Source organism: Triturus cristatus, chromosome 2_1, assembly GCF_964204655.1.
Source record: "Triturus cristatus chromosome 2_1, aTriCri1.1, whole genome shotgun sequence".
Taxonomy (NCBI): Eukaryota; Metazoa; Chordata; class Amphibia; order Caudata; family Salamandridae; genus Triturus; species Triturus cristatus.
The window spans coordinates 312,821,866-312,834,882 of NC_140581.1; the positions used below are offsets into that span (position 1 = coordinate 312,821,866).

The following is a 13,017-nucleotide window of genomic DNA, read 5'->3' on the forward strand; positions in this document are numbered from 1 at the left end:
CTTCAGCAACCTGATCCCAAACAGTCACAGGTGAAGTACTCTCATCATGGATGGTAGTCAGCATGTACACATCCCTCCTGTCCACAAATTTCAGAGCTAGCAGTTCCTCACTACGCAGGGCACTACACTGTCCCCTCTAAAGCTTTTTACAAACAAGCTCTTTTGGGTAACCTTTACGGTTAGAGCGGATTGTGCTACAAGCAAAAGTGTCCACTTTGAACAATTCCTTAAACAATTACACAGCTGTGTAGAAGTTATCAAGGTACAAATGGTGATCTCTGTTAAACAGTCTTCTAGCAAGATCCACACAATTTTCTCTGAAACTCCAAAAGTGGGCGGACAACCAGGGGGGGTCAATAGTGGAATCCCTACCAGTATACACCTGGAAATTATAGACATATCCTGTCCTACTCTCAGACAACATATACATCTTAATTCCATAACGTGCCCTCTTGCTAGGAATGTACTGCCTAAAAACCAAACGGCCCTTGAATAGGACCAAAGACTCATCAACAGCTATTTCTTTCCCTGGAGGATAGATCTCTGAAAATCGGTCTACAAAGTGATCAAGAACAGGCCAAATCTTAAAAGACGGTCACAGTCAGGGTGATCTCGTGACAACGCCAAAGCATTATCAACAAAATGCAGCATCCAAAGCAAAAGTAAATACCGATCACAACTCATAATTGCAGGAAATATGGCCGTTGCCATCAAGGGACTGGCAGACCAATATGAAGCCATGAACGGCTTCCTTATCAAGCCCATCAAAAAAGTCAAACCCAAAAACTTCTTCATCTCATCCTGATTTGTGGGAGTCCACCGGGTAGCTCTAGAGCAGGGCCTAAGTCTGGCACTGGTGTCCCTCAAACACTGTTCAGCATACAAATTAGTCTGCTCAACAATCTCAGCCAAAAATACATCATCCATGAACAACTGAAAAAACTGTATAGGTAAACATATTTCATAATCCACTCTGCACCCTACATCACCACTAAAGGCAGGCAACACCGGCTGCACCATGTTTGGATCAACCCAGAGTCCAGCACTTCCAGTAGGAAGAATCTTGCTGCACCATCAACACATCAGTGTCCTTCTCTAAAACAGGCACTTCATCTGCACTGAGAGTAGCTTCATCATTAGATGATTCCTCGTGGACAGAACACTCACTGCCAGAATCTTGCACTCCTTCCTCTCCCTCAGACGCACAGTCAGTCTCATAATTCTGCTCAGAGGAAGATTCAAAAAGCATACCAACCTTCTGCTGAGCAGTAATTCTATGGCTAGCCATAATCCTTGCTAATAAAGGTAACTTGTCAAATAAGTCAGCAACAATAAACACTTTGTAAAATAAGCAATAAACAAAATGTGTCTTTATCACAAAGACCTATATACTCCAAAACTATACCACTCACTTGCCAGAAGCAGCTAGACTCACCACCACCTACTCTGCACAGACACAGTAAGGATCAACAATATTCCACTAAAAAAGAAAAAAAGATTACACATAGAAAATGCAAAACACATCGCAAAGAATTTCATGCTCAAAACACTAACTAAATATGCTGCCATTATGACACCACTCACCAAAAAAATCATTCATGCATGACAATAATACCCATTTAGAGTAAATACAACAAAAATGATTTTCTTACCAAACAAATGCAACTTCGCAAAAATGCAGAACAACCACTGCCGAAACCGCAAACAAGAATCAAAAGCTTTACACTAGAATAAAAAGGAGAAAAAATATTACAATCACATATGCAAATAATGCACCAGTCCACACACAATCCATCAGCCAAGCTAAGGGGTAGGTGGACCTAAGAGTATACATAAAATATTCAACCCCGTAAAAGTGGAGCAACCCTTGCCCAAGAGGCCATTCCACAAAACCAATAGTAAAAGTGGAGCAGCCCTTGCCCAAGAGGCCATTCCACAACACCAAAATTTAAAAAACCCCTTGGGGGCAGATGGGCCTAAGAACATACTGCTGATCTGCCTCCCAAAGAGGGCAGAAATGGCCACAATCATCCTCCCATAAAGGAGAGCGACCCTTGTCCAAGGGGACACTCCCCAACATCCCCCAAAAAATCCCTGGTAGCCTAGTGGCCATATAAAAAAGAAATTAGCCGATCTGCCCCCCAGGGGGGCAGAAATGGCCAAATTAATGCTCCCCAAATTAGAGGCCACTCCCCACAAATAAATCCCTGGTGGTGTAGTGGCCCCGTTTTTTTTTTTTTTTTAAATGGCGAGATCTGCTGACACAGCCAAAAACATTGCCCCCAAAGGGGAGCAACCCTTGCCCAAGGGGCCACTCCCCACAAATGAATCCCCAGTGGTCTAGTGGGCCACTTACAAAAATAAATGGTGAGATCTGCCCCCCCAGGGTGGCAGACAGCCAAAAACATTGCCCCCAAAGGGGTGCAACCCTTGCCCAAGGGGTCACTCCCCACATATTAGTCCCTGGTGGTCTAATGGGCCACTAAAAAAAAAAATGGTGAGATCGCCAAAAACATTGCCCCCAAAGGGGAGCGACCCTTGCCCAAGGGGCCACTCCCCACAAATTAATCCCTGGTGGTCTAGTGGGCGACTTTAAAAAAGAAAATGGCGAGATCTGCCTCCTGGGGGGCAGACACAGCCAAAACATATTGCCCTCAAAAGGGGAGCGACCCTTGCCTAAGAGGCCGCTCCCCGCAGACAGTTGAGCACATTTTTTATTAAAAAAAAAATCCCTGGTGTCTAGTGGGCATTCCTGCTGAACGATCACACGATTGTGCAGCAGGAATGCCCAAAAGAGGCATCAGAGGAAAGGAAAACGCTTTCCTTTCCCCCGATGCCTCTTTTGTTTAAATACCCCCCTCCCCCGAGAAGAAACTAACTTCCTCTCTTACCGACGCACTGGAAGCAAATGGCTACCAGCGCGTTGGAAATCCTCTAATGACGTCGAGGGGGGAGCGGGGGGAGGTAGGGGAAGGGCTTCCCCTGCCATCCCCGGTGGGGGCTCCTTAAAGGGCGGCATGGGGGAAGCACTAGCGCATCCCCCGTGGGTGGGTGCTAGGACGGCCAGGAGGCGTCTGACGCACACGCCCACCATGACGTCGGACGGCTCCCGGCCGTCCGGCGCACGGAACGGGTTAAAGTGATTGAAAGCAGCCACCGTGTTACGGGGCGGCCATGCTGCTTAAAAAGCAGCGAATGTCCGGCCTGCAGTAAGAGAAACTCAATAAAGTAAATAGTGCTTACAGACTAAATAACAGGTCCTGTGTAACAACTGAAGTAAAGGGGCCAGTAGCCATGGGAGGGTACAAATGAAGACATGGCCGTACTAAGGAGGGACTAACAAGCCTATTAACGAATCTGAAGGCAGTATTTACGAAAGACAATGACACAAGCCAATGAAAAATATGGGTGGCGAGTGGGTGCGGCTTCTCTCCCATACTCTTCTACAGCAGTCTCGCGGAGCAAGCAGTACATGCACGCTGCCGCTAGGCTCAACCTAAAAATGGCTGAACAGATTTTTGCCACACTAAGAAAAGACACCGAATGAACAAAAGGCTGCCATGCCATAACATACCATTCATTCCGGAGTTTTGGAGTTATGCATGCAGAGGTATTTTCCTATAGGAAATCTCATTATAAGGAAGAGTGAAAAGTCATTCTGGTGCCCTCAGCTACCTTATAACCTTTGCACTGTGTTGGAAATGACAATCGTTTGCAGGGTATTCACCCAGATTTTAGCCTACACTATATTCTTTTTGCTGAACCCATTTTTATTGGTATTAGGACCCTGGGTGTAACTCCTAACCAACGCCAAAGTGCTTGTGCTCTCCCATCCAAATACTGTGAAATTGGAACTCTCCTAATTAGCACATTTAATATACTTATTAGTGCCTGGTAAATGGTACCACATGTGTCCAGGGCCTGAAAAATTAAATGCTACAAGTGGGATGCATCCACCATTGTGCTACCCACTAAAGTAGCAGTGTAAAAAAGTTCAGGCCTACCACTTCAGCCTGCAGGGCCGTTTTAAATTGCCATTTCGACCTGGTAAAATTAAACTTTTGTTAGGCCTAAACCTTTCTTTCTGATACTTATAAGTCGCTCCTAAGGTATACTCAGGAGGCTCATAGAGCTTGATGTATTGTATTTAAAAAGTAGGAGATATCTACTTAAGTTTTACATGTCCTGACTATGAAATACTCCTAAATTCGCTGTTCACTGTAGCAAGGTTACTTCTCCCATTGACTAATACTCGGATACCTTATTACAATTAATAAATCATAACTTCAGTTTGGAAGTAGATAGAGTAATACTTCTTCCACTCATTTGAAGTGTCATTTAAAATCCTCTTTGATGGTATAGTTGGATCTTAAGTTACTATTCTGAAAATGCCACTTTAAGAAAGTTGCCAGTTTGTTTCTGATTTCGTTGAGGGATGCCTGGCTGCCAAGATTATATCAACCGCCTCTGGAGCAAGGTCACAGGTGCTCAGCAGTTTCTGCTCATTCTCCATGCATGAATGTGTTTCTACAGCAGCAGATCCTCTCTGAGTGGCAGCCTGATCGGATGACACATTCTAAAGCCTTAAAGTTCTAGGTACCATACTCTCCATGCCCAATATTCTCCATGCCCAATCCGTAGTCACCAGTATGACTTGGACCCTGTCTGTTCCGATCATCTTGAGAACTTGGGGCACAAATGGTAATGACAGAAAAGGCATACAGGTGTACCGAGTCTCACTCCAAACGGAACGTGCCTCTGATCATGAGGCGCCTTGGAAACTCCACTGGGAGTAAGCACTGGCATGCATTCTCAGCGGTAACTAACAGATCTAGCCAAGGGTCTCAGTTAATGTAAGAGACCTTGCCCGCCTCTGTTTGTAGATGTCATTTGAGATGAACTAGGCGTTGACATCTGAGATCGTCTGCCCTTAAATTTAATGATCCTGCCAGGTTGTCTTACACCAGGAGGCAAATGTCTCTGAAAGATGAAAGGAAGCTCCGAATCCACATCAAGAGGCATGGAAAGAAAAAAATAAATGTCCGCGCACACACCATTTCTGGAGTGTAACTGAGTCGGTGCGAAGTCGCTAAGCTCCACCTTGTGGTGCGCAGTTGTACTGCTGAAAAGTTTACCGATCCACACTGACACCCAGGAATATTTAAAAGGTAAGGAATCTGTGTCTCTACTAGAAAGAAAGTTACCAAAGGTAAAAAACGTTTTCTTTTTTGCCTAAACCAAATGTTCCTTTCTGCCAGTGTTACATGACTGATAATGTCTCTCCTGTGCTGCAATGGGTATTTCTTCAAGACAGAGGACAAAGGGGTCTTGGGTGTGGGGAAGGGTGTTCCTTTTGTGAGCCAGATGGCCTGGGGTGTCTACTCAGCCTTTCCTGGGCTTCAAAGGGTAGTCTGAGGACTATACCCACCCCCTTCATGACTTCTGGAGCTGCCTACCCTGTCACTAGCAAATGCAGTTGACACTTGGGCCTGCCTTACCTTCGTTTCCCTAGACAGTTTGGATCCAAACCCAGGGGAAGTGGAATAACCGACCAAAACCAGTTTAGGGGTAGACAAAGAGAGGGACCCTCACACACAGGATTGCTCTGGGTATAAAAGTAAAATGAACAATTGAGGGACGGACTGACCTCCAGTCAGAAAGATCTGGGTTGAATCCATTGTTCTTTTGCTCACCACACCACCCCAGTTTGAACCCAGCAATATGCAAATCATTCTTAACCCTGCTCCTCATGGAAACAGTCCAGCCCAAACTACCAAGCCAGGCCCTCCCTGGGCGGGAAACAAGCATCCTGAGACCAGTATCGGGGCTTCACCCCTCGTCAGCCTGGCTAGCTTGAATCCAGTGAGCACAGGACCCACGTCTGGGCATACCCTTCCCACTTAGGGCGACAAAAGCAAAATAAACAATTGATGGACTGAATGCAGAGCAGTGCAAATGTTCACCCCCAGTTAAAAAGATCTGGGTTTAATCCATCGTTCTTTTGCTCACCACGCCACCCCAGTTTGGACCCAGCTATATGCAAATCAGTCTTGACCCTGCTCCTCATGGGAACAATCCAGCCCGAACTGCCAAGCCAGGTCCTCTCTGGACCGAAAACAAGCATTTTGAGACCGGTTTGGGGGCATCGCTCCTCTTCAAACAGGCAAGCTGAAGAGGAGAGGTCCTTCCTGTTGAGGGGTGAAACCCTGAAACCGGTCCCAGAATGGTTGTTTCCAGGTCAGGGAGGACCTGGCCTGGCAGTTCGGGCTGAACTGTTCCCATGGGGAGCAGGGGCAAGACTGATTTGCACATGGCTGGGTTTAAACTGGAATGGCATGGGGAGCAAAAAACAATGGATTTAGGCCCAGATCTCTGTACTGGGGTGAAAGTTTGACATTGATCAGCAGTCTGTCAATCAATTGTTCTTTTTACTCTGGGTATAAAAATGGCACCCTCAGAACCTCTTATCAGAACACTCCTGGACCTGTGGAAGATTCAGAAGGAGGACTGCCCTGTTGTCTGAAGAAGGAAAACTGGGCCTTCTTGCCTTGAACCAATAAAACCAGAAGTGACTCTATGTGTAAATTGGCTGACTTGTTTGAGCTACAACAACACACGCTTCCAGAGGCCTTTCCCGCAACTGCTCAGCTAACCAGCACCAACTGAACCTGCCTAAGCCCTGCTGCTGGCTTCTGATCCCCAATGTGTACCTCCCAGATCCTGGACCCTTGGCTGGTGTCAAAACTGGACTTTAGGTGAAAATCCAGAGGTTTTGGGCTCTTTGCGACTGTGAAAAACTACCCGTGTCTCCTGCCATGGCGAAGATCCAATGGCGACCTGCTCTTCGTGTCAGCAATGACTGCTCGTGTCCCCCACCAATGCAGAGCTTTAATGGGAACTTGCTGTTTGCATCAACAAATATCTCTCACAGCTCCCATCAATGTAAAGCTCCTGCTGAGGCTCCTCCCATGGCACTGGTCTGTCTGAGAACGTAAACCCTCCACTGGGTTGAACCTGGCCCTTGTATATGGTCTGAACTTGTGATTTTGACCCGGTCCATTGCGACCAGATACTTGAGTTGCAATTTGTGCTTTTTTCCACTATTTTCCACATAAACTTTAAGAGTTGATAGCTCCAGTTCTACTTATTGAATTTTTATCATTTTGGTATGATTTTATTTATTATAACTTATTCTACCTTTCTAAATTGAGTTGGGGTTCTTCTTGCATTGTATTTTCACTTTATTACTGTTTGATTGCTACATAAATACTCTACATATTGCCTCTAATTTGAGCCTGGCTGCTTTTGGGCCAAGCTACCAGAGGTTTAAGCACAGGCTTATTTAGTGACTTTCCTGGATTTTGTTTATTATTTGATTGGGACTCTCACACCTCACAACTATTAAACCAGCTTCGTACAATCTCTGTTTGTCCATTGACCCAAGTTTGGCATGCTCTTACATGTCGATCAACTTTGGTGGAGTGGTCAAAGGTAGGCAAACTTATTAAGGATGCAATAATTGGATTTCCTTTTGAGCAAGTGCTCTTCTTTTTATATAGAAAGAGGGAAGCACGTAGTTCTTGGTGCATGCCCCATAACTGCTGATATCTTGTTTGTTGCAGACTTGGTATTTGTTGCTAGCTGCCACTTGTCTTATCCTAGCATTCTTATTACTATAGTGCTATTCATGGTGCTTTGTTACCACAGTAAACATTATGCTTGTACTATCTCCCTTTCTGAATGCAGACCTGCAGCGAGTACATGTTTCATATTGAGCTCAGACTCAATTCACAGTGCTTTAGATACTGTGGACCTAATTTGAAGTTGGGTTATAATGAAAGATCAGATTTTTGCAGGCGGTGTAGAATCAAAATGATAATCCATTAATAATATTTCCTCCACTGTGCTATCCCTTTGTTAGAATAAATTCAGTACTTGAATTCTATGTCAGCCCGGAAGGAAAACATTATGCCTTCCTTTTCTCAATTTATTTTAAACCACAGCCCAAAGAGAAACAACAACACTTCCCAAGAACCACTGGTAAACAGGAGAGCACAACAGCCATCATGCTTGTGTGTAATACTGCTTCATTAGCCCTTCCTACGCTTTCTATGCTGCTTACAGCAAAGCAAGGGATTTTCTCTGTCTTCCTGTACAGCAATTCTTTAGGCTTTGTTTAGCATTTTATCTGTACTATAGGATTTTTGACAGTGAATGGTACATTCTTCCTTTTCCACAAGTGCCGTGCTCTTTGACAGCCATGGAGAAGTCTGATGGCGCAGGGTTGTGCATTGATCACCAGGGGAAGATTTGGGGCTCCCATAAAGCTGAGCGTAGAGACCTGTGCTCTGTAATCAGAGTGACACATGTGGGTCATTCAAAGGAGTGCATCAAAGCCTGGCTAGTGTGCAAGTCATGTTTTGTGTGTGGGTTTCCCTTAGATGTGGTCTGCACCGCCTGGATGCGCACAGGTAAAGACGCGGCATGTATTGTGATTAATTAAACACTCATTCAGGAGAGGGTCAGTCTGCGACACAGTGCCTCAGCAGAGGCAGGTACCATCCCCTATTAGCTTTGTTTTAGGGTTACTGTGCAGGCTGGCATTCTTGCTGGGGGTGGAGGGGGTCATACAAATATATAGTGGCACATAAAGTGTAATTGGCTCAGAGACATACAGGGCATATTGGCCTTCTGGAACCTCTTCTTCCCTAACGGACTGCTTATCAGTTGGTCACCATTGAGGATCACTTCTCTTTGGGGAAGGAGGAAAAATTCATCCCAAGAGGGTGGGATTGGAAAGTGGGCTTTCAGAAGTAGTAAAGGCCTCATTTACTAAGGGAGTGTTGAGTGCCCTGGAGCCGCGAGGTCCTTCCTGAACCCCTCCTCAGGAGGGAAAATGTAACGCCACCTGGTGGAGTGAGTGAATGTTAAAGGCATGCAGTGTTGCAGGGATTCTGCACATACACAGAACTATGCACAGGAAACCAGGACCTTGGTGTATTGTGGTGTACCAAAAACATGCCTCAGTGCCCAGAACCCCTATCCGGCTAGCTATAGTATCCCATTTGTTCTCCGTACTACAGCGGAGCTACCAATGATTGGATATCCTAGAACACGCGACTCAGGGCCTCTCAGAATTTGTGGGAACAAGGCACTCTTTCGCTTAGATACTCATACCTGTTCACAATGTGAGTAACCAGAGACACTGTATAGTTTAACATGTGTATTTCAACTAACATGCTCTGTAATGCAGTACACGTGCTAACATTAGCAAAGAAATGCATAAAAACAATATAATCAGCATGGTTACAATTCCGTATAATACGAACGGGGATAGCATATTATAATAACAGTGGATGAAGCCCTATAGCGCCTTACCACCCTCTCCATGCTACAAGCTATGTTTATTTTATCAGTGGAAGACCTCTGGGCTTGGACAGCGGAACCCCCTACCTCAAGTCTTAGATGATAGGATTTACATCTCCGGACAAGCACAGCTCTTCCTCTGGAAAGGTGTTCTCCAAGTGTTGATAACTTGAATCCCGTGCAATATTAAAAGCACCCGAAAAGTCAGAAGCGCAGCTGTGTTCCATGTTATGTCTATGTGTGTGGGACGGACCAAAGCCGATTAACCAGTGGAGTTGTTTTCTGGCCTTGAACACGATGTACAGACGAGAACTCAGAGCACAACAGAAATAGTGAAAGGCAGACAGTTCCCATGTTAAGCAGCACGAGCAAAAGTGTTTACGGGAACCAAGGCATGTAGTGTCATATGCATAAGCGGCAAGATGGTGGTGATTCAAAGCACAAACTAATACTAAATTAGCAACGTCCGCTGGCACCCCTAAACCCTCACGACAGCAGGAGTGAGTCATGCCAAGACCAAATTGATGAGGGACGTCTTGAAGGAAGATGATGTCTTTGACAGGCTCAATGAGTCCTTCTTGGCTTGGCCCGAGTGCACGCAAGGGGATAGCGCAGGTGCAAATGATTGCGAATTCTCAAATTGCGAGTGCCTTGAACCTTGATGCGTCGCAAATGCCGATTTTTGCAAATCGCACCGTTTGCGCTCGCAAAAATGGTTGATGCATGTGCCTGTTAGTCTGTTCTTTGTCCCAACTTTAGACAATGACCCTGACTACACATGGTCTTGTGGAAATTCCGATAATGCTTTGGTAGCCAGCAGACCTTGTTTACTAGCCAAGGACTCTAACTGATTTAAGCCAGACGAAGGGTGGCTTAATTCCAAGGTCTAATCAGAAATGTTGGACCAGGAAGATGTCTTCCATCCTAGATCTTCTAAATGGACCCTGACCAACAAGGTTGCACAATACATGACTGCTCTGCTGCAGAATCCACTAGATAAGGAAATTCAGGGTGGGCCTCAAGGCAGAATGCCTTTACCCCTCTTTAGAAGGCAAGGTGGCCTCAACACCCACGATTGATGGATTCAAGGCCACATTCCTGGCAAACATCATAGAGGATACCAAAAAGTTCATAAACAGGTGTTTTCAGGCTTGCCTGGACGAGCCACTGGACATAGAAGGGTCACTCACCAAGATTATGGGTATGGCAGAGGTTGCCAAGGAGTTACAGACCCTACTCTCCCCAAAGATTCTTTCAGGCTGGACACAGAAAGTGATCATGTTCCTATGAAATGCAAATTGCCCAATCTCCGCTGAGAGATGTAGGTTAGTACTTATAAAAGTGGATCTGAAACTCAGAGGCTTGGCCACTTCAGAAGCAGTCTCTGCTGCCTCTGGGAATCTCTTTGGGGACCCTTTCCTCAAGGAATTGTGAAAAACCTTTCTACCTCGCTGCTCTTGATATGGGGCAAACCTCAATAAAGACATTTTCGGTTAGAAGGTTTTTGTGGGGTGCGGAAGAGGAAGGGGTTGCTCCTCCAGCCGCTTAACCAACCACACTCCTCTTAAAGGGCATACATCACACAGATGCCAATGCATATTCTTCCCTTCCAGGGGAATCAGCATGAATCATGCCGGCAGAGTGAGCTTCAACCTACCAAATGGAAATACCGGTGATTCTGAAGCTCCCCTTGTAGAAATAGGGAGGAGTATGGCTTCATTTTTACACAACTGGCGAGGAATGAACAACAATGCTTGGGTCCTTCAAGCTGTCCAGGGTTTTTTTATGGAGTTTTGTTGTTCCCTGAGGCAATAGCGGAGGCCGAGGCACATTTCGTTCTCAACCAAAGATTCAGTATAGTCTAGGTAGTACTATCGTTGGAGGATAAAGGGGGCATCGCTCCTGCACAGGGACACCCACAAGGCTTTATTAGCAACATCTTTCTGGTGCAGTAGAAAAACAACTTAGGGAAGTTCAATGAGAGGCCCCTTTTCGCCACCTGAAGATAGAAGCAAATCATCTGCTCATAGATATCCTCCAGCTGGGCAAACTGATGGTCCATCTAGAGCTGAAGAATGTCTGATGGAGATCTTCTTCACTCACCACAGGTTCCTGCAATTCTGATGGAGAAATCAGGCATACAAATTCAAAGCCTGTAATCATCCCCCTTGATTCCATGACAACTTATGGAGTTTCTTTGGGCAAGGAGAGATTGTCTGATTGTCTACCTCAACAACAGTCCTGCCAATTACCACGCATAAGGCATTAGACTAATGCATTTCAGTGTGGTGCTCCGCATCACCGCTCTGAAATGCATTGTCATGCATATTTGCAGGATATGTTTGCTGTCACTAAAGCTCTGCAAACCTCTTTGTGGACGCTGGCAGCGCGTACTGTTCCCCCAGGCTTGGGGTGCTCCGTGGTACCTGGCAGGACTGCCAGCTGAGAGCTAAGGCTGCATTGGCAAGCTCACAGTCAGTGCTCCAATGTATTCTTCAGTTCAATTCCCACAGCGCTGTGCTGCCGGCTCAGCTCTGAGTCACTTGACAGCCTGATGTCACGGCCGGCCCGGTAGTATGCCCAATAGCTACTACCAAGACTGTCAGTCAGGTTGTTTGATAGATAGTGGCCATAGCACCGCGGGGGACGTTACATCCTGCCTCCCGCCAATCTAATAGCACCACAGGGAGTGTGAAGGCCAGCAATCTTCATGGTGCTCCCGGCATTGGTCTAGTGCAGTGCTGAGTGGCTAATGCTCGCACTGGCCGGGCCGCCTGCTCTGTGAGGCTCACTGTAGAGAGCCGTCCGGGCTCTACTATACTTTGTTTCCTTTGCATGGACTCTTCGGGGCGGGCTTGTCCCGAGGAGATAAATAAACAACGGGAGACCGCTCGGGGTCTTCCCGCCACCATCTAACATCCGAGTGGTGTGTATTCATTCTAGCGCTGCGCAGGGCCTTAGCCACACAGGCTGCGCCATGCTACAACCCGGTCGAACTCCGGTGCTCCCAAGTCGTACCTGCGAGCTGACGGCACCGCCCGTGCCACTCCAATGCCAGAGGAGGCAGTGACTCCCCTCGCGAGCCTGCCATCAGAGCCTTGGGCCTTCCTTTCTTTGCCCCCAATGCTGGTTTCCCCGCCGCGCCTTCCAGCAGGCGCCGAAAAGGGGCGAGACTGCCGCTGCCTGCCTGGAAGGTGTAAAGTGAAACAATGCCACCGTAAACCTATTTTTCCGTTAGATTTAATCAAGAGTTTTTCAAAATTCACATGTATAAATTACCAACACCAGAGTACAGTCAATTTAAAAGTTTAGAAAAACATCCAAGCTCCCTTGACCCACAGACTCTCTATTAGGACATCCATTCACCCATACAAACTTCTCTTATGCACACTCTCAGAAAACCACTTTCTCTGTCAGACTGAACGATACAATCATACATTAAATACACTCCCCTCACAAACGAGCACACCCATACCCATCTTGCAAAGTTTCCAATTTAAACAATTACAAGTGAAGATTCAAAAAAGAAGTTCAATATACAACAGGGCCAAACATATAACAATTAGCTAAATCAAACACTTTAAATTTTTACAGATTTTTTTTTATCTCGGCTGAAATCCCTGACGGACCGGGAAGACAGTCAGCGCGTCG

The 13,017-nt window shown here is 46.1% G+C and overlaps 1 protein-coding gene across 1 annotated transcript in view; it reads left to right on the top strand.

Moving 5' to 3' along the window:
• Positions 1–13,017, top strand: part of CCDC152 (coiled-coil domain containing 152) — a 604,024-nt gene that overhangs the window by 222,862 nt on the left and 368,145 nt on the right. The window lies entirely within an intron of this gene.